At 35.1% G+C, this 21,260-nt stretch overlaps 1 long non-coding RNA gene across 1 annotated transcript in view; it reads right to left on the bottom strand.

The window, feature by feature from the left end:
• The window catches only part of LOC143231333 (uncharacterized), a 39,636-nt gene extending 18,617 nt beyond the window's left edge, over positions 1 to 21,019 (bottom strand). The window contains exon 1 of the long non-coding RNA XR_013016878.1: positions 20,691 to 21,019. This is a non-coding gene — a long non-coding RNA (uncharacterized LOC143231333). The remainder of the gene's footprint in view (positions 1 to 20,690) is intronic.
• Between the last annotated feature and the right edge of the window lie 241 nt (positions 21,020 to 21,260).

The raw sequence follows: 21,260 nt of genomic DNA, 5'->3' as shown, positions 1-21,260 counted from the left end.
GAGCTTGAACAAGCTCGTGTCAAAGCCGGGAAAGAACAAGCTAGTACCGAAGATGAAAGAGAATATAAACGTTTAGTTCCCAGAAAAGGTCGCATTGAAGCCTGCAAAGAACTTAAGATGAAAAAAAATGTAAACTAGACGTGACTCTGATCGACCAAGGCAAAATGACAACTTTGAACTCAGTTGATATATTAAGATACTAACATGCAATGAAAATGATAAATATTTCCGGCATTTTGAGACCAAACCAAGAAATTGCCCATCGAGAAATGGTGATTATCATTGCAAAATATTTTAACTAGTAAAACACAAGAAGTTTATTCTGCTCCCTCTCTAGAAGATTGTAAGAATTATAATAAGGTTGAAGCAGCAATTCTCAAAGCATACGAGGTTATCACAAATACGATAATCAAACATATGGAATTTGTTCACAAAAAAAGAGGTTACTTTTGATTGATGTTGTAATTCTATGCACATTTGCAACAGTTTTGACAAACTAAGGCAATTATGTCTAACTGAGGAGCCCAAACATTGTGCACGTGACGACCTCAAACTTACTTAGATGAAAAGAAAGTTGAAAAACCACAGGAAACAGCTGCTCTTTCCCATTATTACATTTTAACACATAAAACAACTTTTTATAAAAAGAAATTCCCACCATCTCAGCAAAAAACCTGTGTCTGTTCACTCCGCTAATGTTGAGGATTGTTCTGAAAAATCCAGCTCCTTTAGTTCTAGTTAAGGTGCTCCACTCGTAATCTGAGGGTCGCGGGTTCGAATCCCCGTCACACAAAACATGTTCGCTTTTCAACCGTGGATGCGTTACAATGTGATGGTCAATCCCACTGTTCGTTGGTAAAAGAGTAGCCCAAGAGTTGACGGTGGGTGGTGATAACTACCTACCTTCCCTCTAGTCTTACACTGGTAAATTAGAGAAAACTAGTGCAAGTTGTCCTCGTGTAGTTCTGCGCGAAATTATGAACAAAAACTTTATATGTATTGTTTGAAAAAAATACTTTAAAAATTACAACAGCGACAAAACCAGTTAAATAAAACCCAAACTGGATCGTCTTTACTCTGATTCAATCTTTGAACATGTTACATAATAATTTTTATGAAAATAAATTTTAAAATTAGGTTCTCTTAGCCTGATTCAAGTTTTATACCTGTGGCTCAACAGTACTCCTGCAGGTTCACGGTGTTAAACATCAGGTTTCGTTACTCGTGGTGGACGGAGAACGGGTATATCCCATTTTTTAGCTTCAGGCTTAACAACAACAAAACCAAAGTTTTATAGAAGCTGTCTAAGAAAGTAGAGAAAAAAACGTTCAAACAAGATCCTGGCCAAGGTTCTTTCAACCTTTATACATGCCACCAAATTAAAAACAACGACAAACCGCCCAAACTTAATTGTATTTATCTTGGTTGAAAGTATATATATGTTACTACAAAAACCTAATCTATGAAACGATACCTTGTTTTCATATCGACTCGTGTTTCCTCGAGGAAAGAAAAGAACATACAGACGTATATAATGATGAAATATAACATATTATTAATGTAATCAAAATACAAGTATAAAGAATAATATAGAGAATAATCTCATTTACAAATAATTCTTTTACTGTGTAGGTGTGGGTATGTTTTGTTATAGAAAAGTTATAACAGACTATCGACTTACTATGTAGGAAAACCTTAAACAATCAATGAAATAAAGGTATAATAACTCAAGATTTTCTATAAGTTATAATAAATTGACTTCCTTATCACAAATATAGTGAGTACCTTCTGTAAGTCAACAAATACCGCGAATTTTGATCAAAAGATTCGAAGAGAAAATACGTACAAAGGTTTATGAAGGAAAACGTTATAATTTCGAAATGCATTAATGACTTTCATACATAACATAACAACGTTAAATTCTTCTAGACCGTGTATAATTAAGACTTTTCATGGAACTGCGCTTGGCCCGACATGGCCGGGTGGGATAAGGCGTTCGACTCCCAGTCGCACCAAACATGCTCGCCCTTTCATTCGTGGGGGCGTTATAATATGACGGTCAATCCCACTATTCGTTGGTAAAAGAGTCGCCCAAGAGTTGGCGGTGGGTGGTAATGACTAGCTGCCTTCACTCTAGCCTTACACTGCTAAATTAGGGACGGCTAGCGCAGATAGCCCTTGTGTAGCTTTGCGCGAAATTCAAAAAACAAAATAAGAATTGCGCTTAATCATAAATAAAACAACGTGGGAATATAACTCTGGTATACTGATAATGAGAAACATTTAAAGCACAGTTCATTGGTTTATATATTTATTTATTTTTTCACAACTACATTTTAGGGTGTAACAAATAAAGTAAGTGTTACGTATTATAATTCATCTCGGACGAGCCTACAATTTATTATATTACGTATTACGATTTCAAATAGACTAAAACTGAGATAAATTGTAATTTAGATTTAGAAGTTAATTAAATGTAGAGATATTGTTTGTTTGTTTTGAATTTCGCGCAAAGCTACACGAGGACTATCTGCGCTAGCCGTCCCTAATTTAGCAGTGTAAGACTAGAGGAAAGGCAGCTAATCATCACCACCCGCCGCCAACTCTTGGGCTACTCTTTCACCAACGAATAGTGGGATTGACCGTCACATTATAACGCCCCCACGACTGAAAGGGCGAGTATGTTTGGTGTGATTGGGATTCGAACCAGCAACCCTCAGATTACGAGTCGAACGCCTTAATCCACCTGGCCATGCAAATTTATGACGTTTGCCAACAAGACTGATACATAAAGGTTTTCTTTTTTACTGCAAACATATTTTAATATACAAACAATGTTACAATTTATAATAGCGGTTATTAAAAAAAATGATTTGTATACGAAAGTTTCACAAATTTATCAAACAATATTGAGTCTTATATCTGATCCGGGGCTTCTTTGATATTCTATCGAGGGTTCACAACGAGTGACTTAATTTCAAGTTGATATAGACAAAATTTACTTAACAGGGAGCTAGCTAGTTCTTCGCTGATCACACGTGACTTTTTCACCACTGATGTTATACAATGTCTTCGTAAAAATAATAGCGTTCAATGTTAATCTGCTAAAATAAAACGATTTGTGATGTTTGAAATATATAAAACGTTCCTGGTCAATATTTGAAGTTACGATTAATCACAGTTATTACTTCCGAGGTTTATAATATACCAACTGTAGCAAACCAACAATACGAGGGCTGTTCAAAAAAATACGCGGACTGACGTCATAAAACAAAATGTACTTCATTTAGAAGTTACAGGTCTGGGACCCCTTTAAAGTACTCTCCTCCCCAACGCACACACGTATCCCAACGGTATTTCCACTTGTTGAAACAGTCCTGGTACGCTTCTTTTGTAATGTCCTCCAGCTCCTTCGTCGCATTTGCCTTAATCTCGGGAATCGTCTCAAATCTTCTTCCTTTCAAGGGTCTTTTGAGTTTGGGGAACAAGAAAAAATCGCAAGGAGCAAGGTCAGGTGAATAGGGGTGGGTGGGGAAGAACAGTGATCGAGTGTTTGGCCAAAAACTCACGAGTTCTGAGGCACAAATTTCGCAGCAACGCTGTGCATCTTCAATTTTTCGGTCAAAATCTCGTAACAAGATCCAACTGATATCCCACACTCTTCAGCAAGCTCCCTGACAGTCAGACGTCGATTTGCCCGCACCAGGGTGTTAATTTTGTCGACGTGTGGGTCGTCAGTTGACGTGGAAGAACGTCCAGGACGCTCATCATCTTCAATGTCTTAAAACGTTCATGCCACTTGAAACATGCCGTACGCTTCATAGCAATATCACCGTAAGCCGTGTTAAGCATAGCAAAAGTTTCAGTCGTAGATTTTCCAAGTTTAACACAAAATTTCACAGCAAGTCGTTGCTCCTTCAGGTCATTCATTCTGAAATCCGCCAAACGAAAAAATCGCACTTCACTTAACCGCGTAGCTAATACACAAATGAAGATATCTGCAATCGGGAAATGGCGTCGTAATCAGCTGATCTGTGCAAACTTAGCGACACCAAGCGGATTCCCCTGAAACCAACTGGAGCCGCGCAATTCAAACAGTCCGCGTATTTTTTTTAACAGACCTTGTATATATATATATATATATACTGTCTTTTGGCGTGTCGCGTTGATTATATTTATAGGCGTGAGGAGAGTTTCTCGAAACTTCAATTTAGGCAACAATATAAACAATACACCAGTATTTACATACACATACATATATATTGTTGATCCCTACACTCAAGAATACGTATTTAACTGAAACAAACATCAATATATAATAAAAATCTGCCATATCTTAGATAATTAAAAATTGGAGTTAGACAGTTTTAAACTAGGATATCACATATATACATTGATAACAATATGTTAAATATAATACATTATCAAATAATTATAAATCGTCAATAATTACGACAGTATAAAACAAAATCAATACAAATAACATAATGATAATAAAATTACACAGCAAGTGAAAGTGCATATACTGTCACATACTGTCGTTTTGGTAAAGACCCAAAATAACCAACAATCACACGACTAAGGGATTCTTCGAAAACTAGGATAAGTTTCAAAGGAACAACAGGAATTTTCTAGTTAGGTTTACCGACTGATAGATATGACAAGTTTTACAAAACTGAGAAACATCATGCCTAATTCTTGGTCCATAGAAATATCTCATAATTTGATCACATACATTGCTGACACCTAAAGTACCTTCCATGGGGAGTTCATGAGCAATTCCCAATATTTCACTTTTGAAACGACGATCTGATAAACTACAGCCCAGTCCTATGAAGCTGGAACATTTGGTGGTCTCCATTTTATCATGAGCGCACCATTTTTGAAAAATTAATTATTTAGAACATTCTTCAGTTCATCCTTTAGTAATGGATAAGGCCCGGCATGGCCAAGCGTGTTAATGCGTGCGACTCGTAATCTGAGGGTCGCGGGTTCGCATCCCAGTCGCGCCAAACATGCTCGCCCTTTCAGCCGTGGGGGCGTTATAATGTGACGGTCAATTCTACTATTCGTTGGTAAAAGAGTAGCCCAAGAGTTGGCGGTGGGTGGTGGTGACTAGCTGCCTTTCCTCTAGTCTTACACTGCTAAATTAGGGACGGCTAGCACAGATAGCCCTCGAGTAGCTTTGTGCGAAATTCAAAAACAAACAAACAAATAGTAATGGATATTTAAATAATGAAGAGATCTGCGGATCCTTTTTTTGGTCAGTGATCAGTTTACTTCTAGCAAACGGAACTTCACCAGATGAACCAGATCCATCATTGTAAATCACCAACAAATTGTCAGTAGGACAGTTGTTCACAAGATCCTCGTCGGATCCAAATCTAGAATATTGTTCTCTGGATGCGTGCCTATCATTTATTTTTGGATTAATTTCTTGGCCTGAGCTCGAGTCATAACACATGAAGAAAACACATCTGGATTCTCCTCAACGACATTATCCTTAGATGAAACAGCTATCTGCTCTCTAACCATTTTGGGATTGGCAACAACTTTCCTTCCATCCAAATCGTTTCCCAACAATAACGATACGCCCTTAACTGGCAGAAATTTATATATACAATTTTTACCAAGTTACAAACAGTATTAAGTCTTCTATTTTCTCTGAAACTTGATATTTAACGAGGGTTCACGATGAATGATCTAATTTCGGTTGACGTAGATACAATTAACTTAAACGATTGATAGCTAGATAGCTAGCTTTGTATTTTTTTTTTTTTTTTTGCCGGTCACATGTCGAGTTTTTCTATCGATGAAGTTATGTATTGTTTTCGTGAAGCTATTAGTGTCCGATGTGAATCTTTTGAAGTTAAATGCTTCGTAATGTTCGAAAGTTTTGGATTAATAAACGATAATCGCAATTATAGCTTCCAAGATTTATAGTATACCAACTGTAGCAAACCAATAACATATATACTGTCTTTTGGCGCGTCACTTTGATCATATTTATAGGTGTGAGGAGAGTTCCTTGAAACTTCAGTTTATTAAACAATATAAACAACACACCATTTTTTACGTACAGATGCATAGAATTAGAAAATTTTCTACAACTTTAGTGAATAGGCGGGAATTTCGCAACAAAGATTTAGTAGCATAAGTTACGTGCATTTCTAAATATATATCTAAGTGAAAGAAACAGCGATGTTAGAATAAATATATAATAGTAAATCTGTTACAGAAGTTATTAACAGTATACCATTGTATTACGCCTAGAACACAGGCTGAGGTGGTTAAGGCAGTCGACTTGTAATCCGAGGGTCGCAGGTTCGAATCCCCGTCACACCAAACATGCTCACCCTTTCAGCCGTGGGAGCGTTATAATGTGACGATCAATCCCACTATTTGTTGGTAAAAGAATAGCCCAAGAGTTGGCGGTGGGTGGTGATGACTATCTATCTTCCCTCTAGTCTTACACTGCTAAATTAGGAACGGCTAGCGCAGATAGCCCTCGAGTAGCTTTGCACGAAATTCCAAAACAAAGCTTTCTAAAAGTTCTAATAGTGTATTCAACTTATCTATATAGTGCAAAAACCATAGAAATACTATATCTACGGTTGGTAAAAAAAACTAATACAATTTTCATTATTTTATTTTTGAGTGATAAAAGAAGGTTTATTCCGAGATTTCACAAAGTTTAAACTTTTATCCAAGAAATTCTGTATCACTGATTGCTCGTTGAGTTGGAAAAACAGGGAATAAGAAACAGCAAGTCTTATCTATATATGTTTAAAAGTAAAGTACTTATGAACGAAGTAAGAAAGAATAAGAAAACTATAATGTTTCTCAGTTCAAACGTTTACACATTTATCGATTTATTCAGCACTCGGTCATTTCCATCGACTCCAAATATCGTGAACCTATGTAAATATACCAAAATTTGCTGCTAAAACATGCTAAAATAAAAAGACTAGAATATCTTCTATCCAAAATTCTACTCATTTAACAATTTTTTTCCACCGACTTAAAAGAATCATTAAATTACTTAAATCTTTCAAAAACGTAAAAAGTCGACGTTAGGCGGCGCGACTAAAGGAAACTGTGCCGTTTTAATTTGCTTATTTTTATTTAAAATGAAGAAAATGTTATTTTTTAGAACCACAATCAAATACGTTTTTTCTTCTAAAAAACTTTGAAGAAATTACGGCAGCCGTTAACACAAGACAACGAAGAAAATAAGTGTCACAACAAAACTAGTTTATTAAATCACGAGAAATACTCGTTAAATTAGTGGACGTGTTGGAAACAACAATACTTTTATGTATTCATCCATTCGTCCTATAATATCGCACGTAAGTCTTCCACGTCAGGATTACCACAGTTTGTGTCTTTTTAGGAAGATCGAAGTACCCAAGTAATTATCAATGGCTAAACTTTTGTTTCGTTTGTTTGGGTGTTTTCCTTATAGCAAAGCCACATGGAGCTATCTGCTGAGACCACCGAGCGGAAGCAAACCTCTGATTTTAACGTTGTAAATCCATAGACGTGCCGCTCTACCCGTGGAGGAACTCGTTTGTTTGAATTTAAGCACAAAGTTACACAACGGGCTATCCGTGCTCTGCCCACGACGGGTATCGAGACCTGGGTTCTAACGCTATAAGTCCGTAGACATACTGCTGTGCCACTGCGTGGAGGGGGGGGGTGCCTAAACTTCAAGACTGACTTGTAATTATTTTATTTGCTTTTCTTTTGCGAGAATCCATTATAGAACCACATAATTTAATTACAACTTAGAATTGCAGAACTTTAAGTTATGCGAACAAATAGTTACGCTAAACATTGTGAAAACGGGAGCAAAGAAGTACTGAAGCAAACGGTCGGAGTAAACCTTTATAGACTCCAGGTTCATCGACGTTTTATCTAAAGGTTAATGCTGTATCGTAAACCACTCATAAAGAAAGAAATTGCATTGCTGAACCAAAATACACATTTGTGAATCTCGAGTACGCGAAGTGTAATCTATATTGAAATGGGTGCATGTAAGTGAGTAATGTAGGTAAATAATTAATGCGTTTATTTACTTGTGTTATCGTACAAGTGCCGTGTTTAATGAGTGTTGTTTAATTGCTTTCTGACTTTGTTCCTGTGGAGGAAACTGGTCAACTGATGGATCTGTCTACCGCATCTACCTTTTCTGTAGCAGCTGTTCTCTTGTGTGTGTGTGTGTGTGTCAGACACCGCTGTAGACCTTCGAGCACGTCACATGTAGGTATCCCAGTCTATATGATAATCATCCTATTAAACACCAGACAAAAACTGTTTCGTTCGTTTAAGAAATTGCTTCGGAATATTGTCCCACGAAACATTTTTAATACACTACACGAAATAACTGGGTCCACTTTAAATGAACCGTTAAATAACAGGACACGAGATCTACATTTTCCTCTATAATTTTTATTTCTGTCTTTTATAATTTTCCTGGTTACTTTGAGAGAAAACAACATCCTCACTCATTGATTTTCATTCAATGATACTGACAAGTAAAGAGGATAGTTACAAACCTGCAAGATAAATATTATGATGGACTATGCAGGTGTGATGGTGGAGGTGAATGGGAAAGAAAGTACTCAATAGAAGTTGCAGAATATCAAAATTTAACACAATTTGCTGTCCCTTCCTATTTGATATCAGTGATCAATTTGAAAATTAAAAGTCGTCAGGTTTGTGGTGGGTTTTGTCCCTGTTAAGTTTTAATCGTCAATTTAGAGGGGATCTGATTGAAGTGTTTATGATTGTAAAAGGAATGAACACTTAGCAGCGTGAATTATAGAACTAGGGGACACAAATATAGACAGAGGCAAAGCAGAAGTTGTCTTCAGCTAAGACCGTTTTATTTTTCAAATAGGGTGGTTGGCTAATGGAATGGGCTGTCTTCAGATGATGTGGAGACAGTAAATTTGAGTGAGTTTAAAAGAAAGCTTGATATATATGAATGATAATCATATGACCAATAAGTCCCTTTTTGTCGCCCTCTAGTGACACAGCAGCGGACTAACATCGCTAGAAACTGGTCAGAACAAAGATAGCTCATTGTTTAGCAGCGTGCTTGCTAATTTCAATCACACAAACCCTTGTTGTCCCTAAACATTACATTTTACCTTATATAAAAGAAGTTATTTTTAGAAATGTTAACGTTTTGTACTAATGAGAAACGTTATGTATAAATAGTAATTAATAAAACAGTCCACTCTCCTTTGAATGTTTCTTTTCATTCTGTATTTATATCGTAAATCATTATTTTAGTAGTATAATTTTAAAATGGTTTAAATTTAGTTTACTGCTATAGATGTAGCCGAACTAAAATAGATGTTTTGTTTTTTATACCTCTCTTTATTGACTCCATAAATTCAAGTTTTAATACTTTCTCAATTATGGACTGTTTTTCAACCATAATCCTATATATACCCGATATAATATAGATTTATCAGAACAGCGGCAAATCTACAGACTAATAACGCTAAAATTTGGTGTTCATTCCCCGCTGTAGTCACAGCAGATGCTCAATGTGGTTTTTCTTAAAATAAACAATTACTGCATTCTTCACGTATATTTGTATCACACGTACTTGTTGATATTCGCTGTAGCGTTACCAAACAAGGTCATTCTTACCATACTTCTTATTAAGGTTTTCTTACCACACTTCTCATTAAGGTTTTCTTACCATACTTCTTATTAAGGTTTTTCTTACCATACTTCTTATTAAGGTTTTCTTACCATACTTCTTATTAAGGTTTTCTTACCACACTTCTCATTAAGGTTTTCTTACCATACTTCTTATTAAGGTTTTTCTTACCATACTTCTTATTAAGGTTTTCTTACCATACTTCTTAAGGTTTTTTTTTTCTTATCATACTTCTTATTAAGGTTTTTTTTTCTTACCATACTTCTGATTAAGGTTTTTTTTCTTACCATACTTCTGATTAAGGTTTTCTTACCATACTTCTGATTAAGGTTTTCTTACCATACTTCTTATTAAGGTTTTTTTTCTTACCATACTTCTGATTAAGGTTTTTTTTCTTACCATACTTCTGATTAAGGTTTTCTTACCATACTTCTTATTAAGGTTTTCTTACCATACTTCTGATTAAGGTTTTTTTTCTTACCATACTTCTGATTAAGGTTTTTTTTTCTTACCATACTTCTGATTAAGGTTTTTTTTCTTACCATACTTCTTATTAAGGTTTTTTTTCTTACCATACTTCTTATTAAGGTTTTTTTTCTTACCATACTTCTTATTAAGGTTTTTTTTCTTACCATACTTCTTATTAAGGTTTTCTTACCATACTTCTGATTAAGGTTTTCTTACCATACTTCTGATTAAGGTTTTCTTACCATACTTCTGATTAAGGTTTTCTTACCATACTTCTGATTAAGGTTTTCTTACCATACTTCTGATTAAGGTTTTCTTACCATACTTCTTATTAAGGTTTTTTTTTTCTTACCATACTTCTTATTAAGGTTTTTTTTTTCTTACCATACTTCTTATTAAGGTTTTTTTTCTTACCATACTTCTTATTAAGGTTTTTTTTTCTTACCATACTTCTTATTAAGGTTTTTTTTTCTTACCATACTTCTTATTAAGGTTTTTTTTCTTACCATACTTCTTATTAAGGTTTTTTTTTCTTACCATACTTCTTATTAAGGTTTTTTTTTCTTACCATACTTCTTATTAAGGTTTTTTTTTTTTACCATACTTCTTATTAGGTTTTTTTTCTTACCATACTTCTTATTAAGGTTTTTTTTTTCTTACCATACTTCTTATTAAGGTTTTTTTTTCTTACCATACTTCTGATTAAGGTTTTCTTATCATACTTCATATTATGTTTGTTTTATCATACTTCTCATTCAAGTGCTTTTCTTACCATACTTCTTATTAAGGTTTTCTTACCATACTCTTATTCAAGTTTTTCTTACCATACTCTTATTCAAGTTTTTTCTTACCATAATTCTGATTCAAGTTTTTTCTTACCTTTTGCGGCTATGAATCAATCGTCTGTTTCCTACTAACTGACCGTTTGTTTTTTAATTTCGTGCAAAACGACACCAAGGCTATCTGCGTTAGCCTCCGTAATTAGCTGTGCAAGACTAATATATATGTAAAAATGGCTGGTATGGGTTGGGAATTTTTTTTTATGTAGAGGAGCAAACAACGTTTCGACCTTTTCGGCCATCTTCAGGTTCACAAAAAAACCGAAGAAAGTCAAAACGTTGTTCGCTCCTCTACAGTGTGCTTTCTCTACCCATACCAGCCGTTTTTACATGTATAATTTTCACTACAAGTGGGTTTTCTCGTCATCACGCATTGTGTAAGACTAGAGGGAAAGCAGCTAGTCATAACCACCCACCGCCAACTCTTATGGCTACTCTTTTACCAACGAATAGTGGAATTGACCATAACATTATAAAGCCCTTGCGGCTGAAAAGGGGAGCATGCTTGGTGTGGGGGTTCGAACCAGTGACCCTCATATTACGGGTCGAACCCCTAACCACTTGGCCATGCCAAGTCTTTGTAGTAAGTGACTGTATTAGTCAAATATACGTGGATATTTGGGTTTCTAAATCATTTTAGTCAAAATATTTGTATGTCGGAGGGATGGATACTTAGGGAATTAGACTTCCTTGAGTTACACAAATTGTTATCAATAAGAAATTTATTAAGGTTAAAACGTTAAAGATGGCGCTTTAATCAGTAGCACCTTATTCAATTTTAAGTGGTTAAAAATTATGTTCTAATCAGTAAAGCCTTTATTACTATTATGTAATTGAAGATGGTGATTTACTCAATACATTTTTGTTATTTCTAAACGTTCAAAAATAGCATGTTAATGAATAATACATCTATTATTAAATGCTTAAAGACGGCGCTTTAGTTGTTAATGCCTTTATTGTTATTATTTTATGATTAAAGATTGCATCACTTTATGAACTATGCAAGCATCTAAATGCACACACACGCACATAAAGCTTTATGGCATGTTTAAGATAAGGAAATTGTGTAATTTTGCTGGGAAACGCTCTTTCGTTGTTATGTTAAAAGTCAAGAAAACCATCGAGTAGATAGATATACCTACCATTTCTCTGACCGAACGGAAGCAAACTACTGTGATTAGGTGCGGCGTCTGCCGAGATTATAGTGATCGAAGACAGATAGTGTAGGCTGAAGCCTTTATTGAAACATGCAGAATGATGTAGGAGGTTCTGTCTACAATTTGTAAATGAATGTTAAAATATTTATAGGAAACGTCACTCTTTCTACTGTGCCGAAGTAGAGGGCATTTATTACTATGCTTGAGTGAAGATATATCATTGTAATATTACGTTGAATCAAAGTGTTTTTCTCGATTACGTTTAACAAATATACAGCGTATCTCAGAACGGCTGGTATCCGTTCTGAGATACATTTTTATTCCAAGTTGGTTTCTCGTCATCAAGAAGTAAACGGTGTCTATTACTAAGCTGAAGTAAACATGTCCCATTATTATGTTGACATATAAATGTTACATCCTTTCGTTAAAGTGAAAGATAAGTCTCTTTCGCTATTACAACAGAATTCAAGGCTTTCTAGTATCTCGTACTAAGTTAGAAACAGTGTTAATTTCATTGTGGGGTTCGATTTCCGGTGGTGAACAGAATGCATAAGTCCATTGTGTAGTTAGTTTCACGGTTAGGATGCTCGCTGTTCAGAAATCTGACGGTGCTGCTAAAGGAAGAGAGATGGCGCTGTTCAAAATCAAGCGGCACTGATACAGTTTAACAGCTGATGATGTATTTAACTGGAAAGATATATATTTTTTTCCTCAATGAAGATCGTTTATTACTCCAACGTTTCTCCTACCGGCTTCTTCAGGAAGCAATAAAAAGTCTTGCTACAATAAAGAGTTTTATCTTTCTATAAAGCACAAGTTTTTAGATTCTTGTGGAGACGAAACATCACCTTAGTTGGTTGTTGTTGTTTTTTTTCAGTTTCGCGCAAAGCTACTCGAGGGCTATCTGCACTAGCCGTCGCTAATTTAGCAGTGTAAGACTAGAGAGAAGGCAGTTAGTCATCACCACCCACCGCCAAATCTTCGACTACTCTTTTACCCTCGAATAGTGGAATTTACCGTAACATTAGAACGCCCCCACGGCTGAAATGGCGAGCATGTTTGGCGCGACCGGGATTCGAACCCGCGACCCTCGAATTAGGAGTCGAACGCCTTAACACGCTTGGCCATGCCGGGTTCCTCAGTTTAGTATTTAATATATGCTCTTAGTTATAAAATAGCTTTTTATCAACTCTTTGTCACGATTTTGCCAATTTCGACATTTATATCACAGAGTCTATGTGTGAAAACGAAAGAAAAGAAACCTATTCTAGTACTACGTCGTAGATTGCAATGAAACTTTCAACCAATCACAGCTCGTTGTTTTAAGTTCGTTTAATTCCGTTACCGTTGATCTCACTTCAGTTAAAAATACAAAATTATAAACAAAATTCTATAATCCGAGTTCTTTGGAAAGGTGGCCATTTCATCTTCAAAGACAAAGTGGGAACCAGTTTACCTCTGAAGAAGGAAGGTCTACCTTTCGAAAGCGCTCGCATTATTGGGCTTTTATCACTTTATGTATTCATGTATGCAGCTTATAAGTGAGTAAAGTTACAAACTTTGATAACACCGCAGTTTTGCTTCTTTACGGTAAACCCCTCTACAAGAAAATGTATTATGTGTTATCACTTCTTCGATTTTATAACTAAGAGGTTTATGGAGTGAGTTCCTTAGACTTTGGGGCATTGCTTATAAACAGCATTGATGTTGCCTTCATAAGTTCATTAGTTCTCAGTGAATGATTTTCTACATTATCCTGTCTACGACCTCTAATGATATACCAATAAAATAAAAAAAATATATTTATTTGAACAAGTATAATTACGTAAGTGAATATGCTTATGCGTAAAACTTCTAAGTATTTTGGATAGCCAAACAATGCATTGTAAAAACATAAAACACACACTTAAATGCACAAAAACCACGTCAAATATTTTAGTTATCAGAGGAACAAAAACATCTGGTTATGTTGGAATTTCTAAACTTTAACGTAAATTTACTAAGTCAGTACATTATGAACTTAAATTCTGTATACGGGAACCTCGTTCAGAAAAACACGAGACGGTTTCTTATCTTATCACGTCATCAAGTTAATAGTGTTTAAGTCCCATAATACCCTGCTCGTTTCAGTCAACCGAACAAAAATACAGTTTGTTTATACAAGTACATACATATATATCACTGACAATAAAACAGACACACCAAATGTTTTTAGTTTATTCATTATGAACTCTAACATGTTTACATTCTTTGTTTATTCAATATGAACTCCAGTATGTTTACATTCTTTGTTTATTCAATATGAACTCCAGTATGTTTACATTCTTTGTTTATTCAATATGAACTCCAGTATGTTTAAATTCTTTGTTTATTCATTATGATCTCCAGTATGTTTACATTTTTTGTTTATTAATTATGAACTCCAGTATGTTTAAATTCTTTGTTTATTCATTATGATCTCCAGTATGTTTACATTTTTTGTTTATTAATTATGAACTCCAACATGTTTGAATTCTTCGTTTGTTCATTATAAACTCAAACGTGTTTGGATTTTTTGATTATTTTTTATGAACTCTAACATGTTTGAATTTTTTGTTTTCAATATAAACTCAAACATTTTTAATTATTCATTATGAACTCCAATATATTTGGATTATTTTTGTGAACTCCAACGCGTTTGAATTATTTAATATGTATGTGGAAATCTTATACGTTCATTTTACCTTTGGCTCACCAGACTTAATTATATTGCATGTGTTATAATATCACCATACGTATAATCTTAAATATAATCAATACTCTACACATCAAATCAAATCTATTGTATATAATGAATAGATATAAATGAATTACTACCAGTCAACTGGGAAACCATTTGAATCAGCTGTTGAAATTTAATTTATAGATGTATAAGAAAAAAGTGTGGGTTGTAAGGTTTTGTTTAATAACTGCTAGTTACCTAATAATATACGAAACTGTAATAAATCAAAACCCACAACCTGTAATACGAGATTGAAAAAAACTCCAAGTAAACATTAAAGTAACCGGCTTTCTTTAAAACAAACACTCAAAGAGAAAACATAACAAGGTCATACTTTAGGAACTATTGCTCACACACTCATGTGACCTGATGAGTAACTATTGTTCACACACTCATATGACCTGATGAGTAACTATTGTTCACACACTCATGTGGAATGATGAGGAAATATTGTTCACACACTCATGTGACCTGATGAGTAATTACTGTTCACACACTCATGTGACCTGATGAGTAACTATTGTTCACACACTCATGTGACCTGATGAGGAAATATTGTTCACACACTCATGTGACCTGATGAGTAATTATTGTTTGCACACTCATGTGGTATGATGAGGAACTGTTGTTCACACACTCATGTGACCTGATGAGTAACTATTGTTTGCACACTCATGTGACCTGATGAGTAACTATTGCTCACACACTCATGTGGTATGATGAGGAACTATTGTTCACACTCATGTGACCTGATGAGAAACTATTGTTCACACACTCATGTGACTTGATGAGAAACTATTGTTCACACACTCATGTGACTTGATGAGGAACTATTGTTTGCACACTCATGTGGTATGATGAGGAACTATTGTTTGCACACTCATGTGGTATGATGAGGAACTGTTGTTCACACACTCATGTGACCTGATGAGTAACTATTGTTTGCACACTCATGTGGTATGATGAGGAACTGTTGTTCACACACTCATGTGACCTGATGAGTAACTATTGTTTGCACACTCATGTGGTATCATGAGTAACTATTGTTCACACACTCATATGGTATGATGATTTGTATGGACTACCATTTTTGGATAACTCGCGTTGCTTACAACATACGCCTCTGAAATTGAATTCCAAACGTTTTTTTAAAATTTGAAATACCTGAAAGTGAAAAGATCGCGGAAGCTCGGAAGACGGGAATAAAGAAACTGGAATCCATGCAATGCATCCATGGAATCCAGCTTTGTTAAATTTTAGCTAACAACTGGCTTCTGAAGTTTTGTAGGCACGCTAGGTCTGAAACATAGTCATGATGGGTGTCGTAGGTATTTATGGCTTTCAAGTCATAAATATTGTATTTTAATGAGCTGACTATCGTAATTTTGCAACTGTAAGAACATTAGCAGAGATGTCACATACAGTAAAGAATAACCGGAGATAAGAGGAACTCCCAAAAAGTCCATAAGGATACGATATGTGTGTGAAATCCTCCCCATTTCTATTGAAAACACTCAGGACAAATCGAAAGTAATCTATCAGGAACTAACTAGTGAGATTCAGCTGGTTTTAAACTCTTTTTTTAAATAAATCCTCAAAACACTTGAGTCAGAACGTCTTTCAAAGGTGCGGTAGAAATACCTTTGTTTAATTGAATTTTTGTGGTAACTGAGATAATTTTTAGCGTGCATCTTAGAGTGTCCAAAAAGTATAGAACTATGACACTTCAACGAAAAGTACAGACTGTGTTCCACATGCTATCCTTGTAATTTAAAACAAGTTTTTATTAACAGCGGGAGTAACTTGACCTATCTTATGATGACCCGGCATGACCAAGCGTGTTAAGACGTTCGACTCGTAATCCGAGGGTCGCGGGATCGAATCTTGGTCGCACCAAACATTCTCGCCCTTTCAGCCTTGGGAGCGTTATAATATGACGGTCCATCCCACTATTCGTTGGTGAAAGAGTATCCCAAGAGTTGACGGTGGGTGGTGACAACTAGCTGCCTTCCCTCTAGTCTCACACTACTAAATTAGGGGCGGTTAGCGCAGATAGCCCTCGAGTAGCTTTGCGCGAAATTCAAACAAACAAACCTTTCTTATGCTCTGGCATCGCCGTAATCAATCACGTATCTAAAATCAAGGAAAATTACAAAGTACCTATGGTTCTGGTGTTTTTATATCTTGGGTGCTTCATCTTTGTTCACAACATATTAATAAATAACACTCTACTGCATAAAGGCTTATTAAAAACATAAATCATATAAAATATGCTAATCGTTCGCAAGTATAAAAGCAACGCACGCAAACTTTAAAAACAAAGCTCAAGTGAATAGTGTTAATGCTCTAATCTGGGCAGGGAAAATGTAGACGTTAGCATGTCCAGACTGTTAATCTAAGGATCGAATGTTCGCGACCCTTTGCTTCGTACTTTGCGGCCATGGTTTCGCTATAAGAGGTCGAATACCACGATTCGATCGGACAAGAGTACCTCAAGAGTTAACTGTGAGTGCTGTTGGCGAGCTATCTTCCATTTGATGTATCAATATAAAATTAGAGATGGCAAAAATAATAGCCCTTGTGTGGAACTTTGCGCGAAATTCGGAAACGAAATAGACGATACTACGTCTTCAACTCAAGCCTAATGCACTCTACTCATTACTGGATTGAGCTGTTTCTTTATAGAAGTTCTAAGTACGAGACACAAAATATTACCCATAAATAAACCACAATACTGGTGATTTCTACAAAGTGTAAAGTTCGTATGAAATAACCATGAGCAGTTTAAACATCTACGTATCTTAAAGTTTTCTGTATTAAATAAAGTACCTCACCAACTCCTTATAAGGAATGGTTAGATATCGATAAAATTAACCAATGAAAAATTAACAGTGAATTTTAAAATATCCCTAACTATTAAAATATAATTTTGTGTTATTTTCTACTACAAACAGAAGTACACTTCTACTTCATGATAGCTTTTAAAGATTATTTAGTACTGCATATGGGCCCGGCATGGCCAGGTGGGTTAAGGCGTTCGACTCGTAATTTTAGGGTCGCGGGTTCGAATCCCGGTCGCACCAAACATGCTCGCCCTTTCGGCCGTGGAGGCGTTATAATGTTACGGTCAATCCCACTATTCGTTGGTAAAAGAGTAGCCCAAGAGTTGGCGGTGGGTGGTGATGACTAGCTGCCTTCCCTCTAGACTTTTACTGCTAAATTAGAGACGGCTAGCACAGGTAGCCCTCGAGTAGCTTTGCGCGAAATTGAAACAAGTACAGCATACAAACTATATGTAAAGCATACAAAAGCAGTACGAAAAAAAAGGAAAAGATAGGGCGATACTTATAGCTAAATAACTATTTTGGATTGCAATAACTTGTGACTAAGTTCTGTTATTTTCTTTCAGTTTTCATTTCATAACGCAAAAAAAACCAAAAAAAACAAAAACGAACATGATCTCCGAACCTTGACTATTAATGTGTACTAAAAACTTAGCAATTACGAGCGTAAACATTAGAAAGTTTCTCTCAAGATTATAGGTTATAATAGTCACAATAATATTTAATATTATCTCCGTTAATTTCCTTAAATATAAGAATATTATTTTGCATTGTTAGCTTTGTACGTCCTACCTAAATCTTATAAACTGGAGGATGTTAGAAGTCTTAGAGCTGAAAATATTACTGAGAGCAAGGGAAAACGAGTGATGATTCACTGCGTTCAGTACATTATAGAGGTCCTAGTACTGCCTGATGTTATTACGTAGTCAGATTTAAGTACAGAATTAGTTTCATTATATTAAGCCATAAGTTTTTTAGTTTGTTCACTATAATTGGTTCACTTGCTATCACAAGTTCTTAATAGCTAGCTTTTCGCTAATCACGAGTAGCCTTTATCGTGACAAAACAAAATCGTGCTTTTCACTTTGATTCCGTGAGAGTGTTATAAGAGTGCTGTCAAATCTAATTATTCGATTACAGCAGTCTTATCTCTAGTCTATAGCTCCAAAATCAACGACTAGCGCATGTAACCCAAAAGCAAAATTTAATAAAACAACGTTAACATTCAGAAAAAACGTTAACACCGCCTATATTTGTCCACCGCCGATACAGCGGTGAGTCTACGGATTTAAAATGCTAAAATCAGGGTTCGATTCCCCTCAGTAGACTCAGCAGATAGCCTGATGTGGCTTTGCTATAAGAAAACACACACACACACGCCTACATTTAATTTTTATATCAAACGTTTTTCACGTCAGTAAAACGGTTAGGCCTATCTATCTACATATGTCTAGGTGTTTGGGTATATATATTTTATACCCAGGAGGGTCAGGTACACTAGACCTCTTTCTCCTGTTTAGGCCTGATTCTTAATCTTTGTGAAGTTTAAAGATATCAGAAAGACAGATTAACAATGAACGTTTACAGCCTACAATGACGAACATTCTAACCAAGGCCTGATTCTTAACTTACGTGAAGTTTAAACATATTAGAAACAGAGATTTACAATGAACGATCCATCTTTTGTTTATAACCTACGATAGAGAATAAATACCCATACCATTTCGTTCTTAAAAGCTATCGGTTGCTGGTTGTTTTTCATTACATAATGTATTTGTTTTCCCTGTTTCCATCCGTTTTCAAATCATAGTAGTCGCTACGTGACACCAGTCCCGCAGGCATTCCGTCTCTAATCTTAAATTAACTTTAGATTAGAGATAAATGACGATTTAGCATAGTATCTTACATTAATTAGCGCGTTTAAAGTTCGATTTACCAACAGTTAAAGTATCTGTAACCCAGACAACTGTCAATATAATTTTACAAAAAGTAGATTAAAGCAAATCTTACATTGTAAAAAGGGTCTTAAATTTAGTACCCTAAGTTATTTATTTTAACATCACACCATCACCTATTTTTGTTAATAATCATTACCAAGGTTTATTATCACTTATTCAGTTAATTTACGTTAAGCCTCTTGCCATGCAATAAAAAATTAGCACCTGATAGCCTAAGATTTTTAATGCCTACTGAATTTATCATTGGCACGAAGAGCTAAGTCTAATAACAATGACTAAAATATCTTAGTTTGCAAATGTGGGACTTCAATTTCATAAAAAAATATTTTCGCTTGGAAATACAACTTTTACAAATCATACGATAAAACTAGCCTAGTGTTTAGCTTTGCAATAAAGCAAGCCACCCAAACTAAATTTATTTTGTTTAATCTAAAAATTGCACGATGGTTTATCTACATCTTGCTCTAAGGAATCGAACCCCAAATTTTAGTATTATATTTCCTCAGACTTTCCGCGAAGATACTGGGGAGGGTTTTACAGTGAAGAAAATGAAGATTATATATCCTAATTAAGTAACAAAATGTTTATTGAACAATGTTGAAACTAAATATTTTAAAGGCTTGCCATATTAAGTGATGACAATCAGAGAAGCAAACATGTTTTATCATTAAGGTGGCTCTGCTGCTCCCCGATAGTACAGCGGTAAATGTACGGATTCACAACGCTAAAATCAGGGTTCGATTCCTCTCGGTGGGCTCAGCAGATAGCCCGATGTATGGCTTTGTTATAAGAAAACACACACACAGACTAGCTCTTCTTTCTGTCTTTGTGACGAATTTCCTTGCATCAGTGGTACAGAACACATGACAAAGTCAAATAATTTCTTTAGATTATATAACATATTTAAAAACGTTTTTAAATTTTATTTTACTTTACCAATTCTTGGTAATACTTCAGCCCAGCAATAGAAAATATGATTACTTACGTTCTCAGAAGACGATTGAAGTTCATTTCTAATTTTCTACCGTCAAAATGAGCTATAATTTGATTCTATATTCATCTTCCGAGTAAACGTTGGAAAATTTTAACACTGGAGGGTGAAGTTTCTGAAACTTTTTGTTTGCACCTTTTAAAACTTGTGAAATGAAAGAGTTAAAAGTGATATTTGAATACACTTTCCTTAACAGTTTATTAAGCTTTTGAAACACCTGACGCTCAACACGTCTAAGCCTACTTGACAATATCCTAGAAAATTAGACAAAGCAACGTGCAACGACAAAACGTCTTAAACTATCTGAGTAACTAAGCCGCTAATTATCGAAACGTGTGCTTACACCGATACAACTGCATTTCATGACGTAAAACCATTTCAAAATTGCACGAGACAATTGCAGTTGATGACGTAAGTCAACATCAATACAAAGTTCAAAATATTACTTGTTCTAAAACAGTCGATGGGACCTAGTCAATAATTCTAAGATTAACCTTTTTCAGCTCAAAATATTAGTTGTATTCAAAATTATCGTTATACAAACTTTTTCGATTAATGATCACA

The sequence above is a fragment of the Tachypleus tridentatus genome, chromosome 11, assembly GCF_004210375.1.
Source record: "Tachypleus tridentatus isolate NWPU-2018 chromosome 11, ASM421037v1, whole genome shotgun sequence".
NCBI lineage: Eukaryota > Metazoa > Arthropoda > Merostomata > Xiphosura > Limulidae > Tachypleus > Tachypleus tridentatus.
Note: the sequence above shows the minus strand (reverse complement) of the source record. Positions and strands in the feature narration are given on the sequence as shown.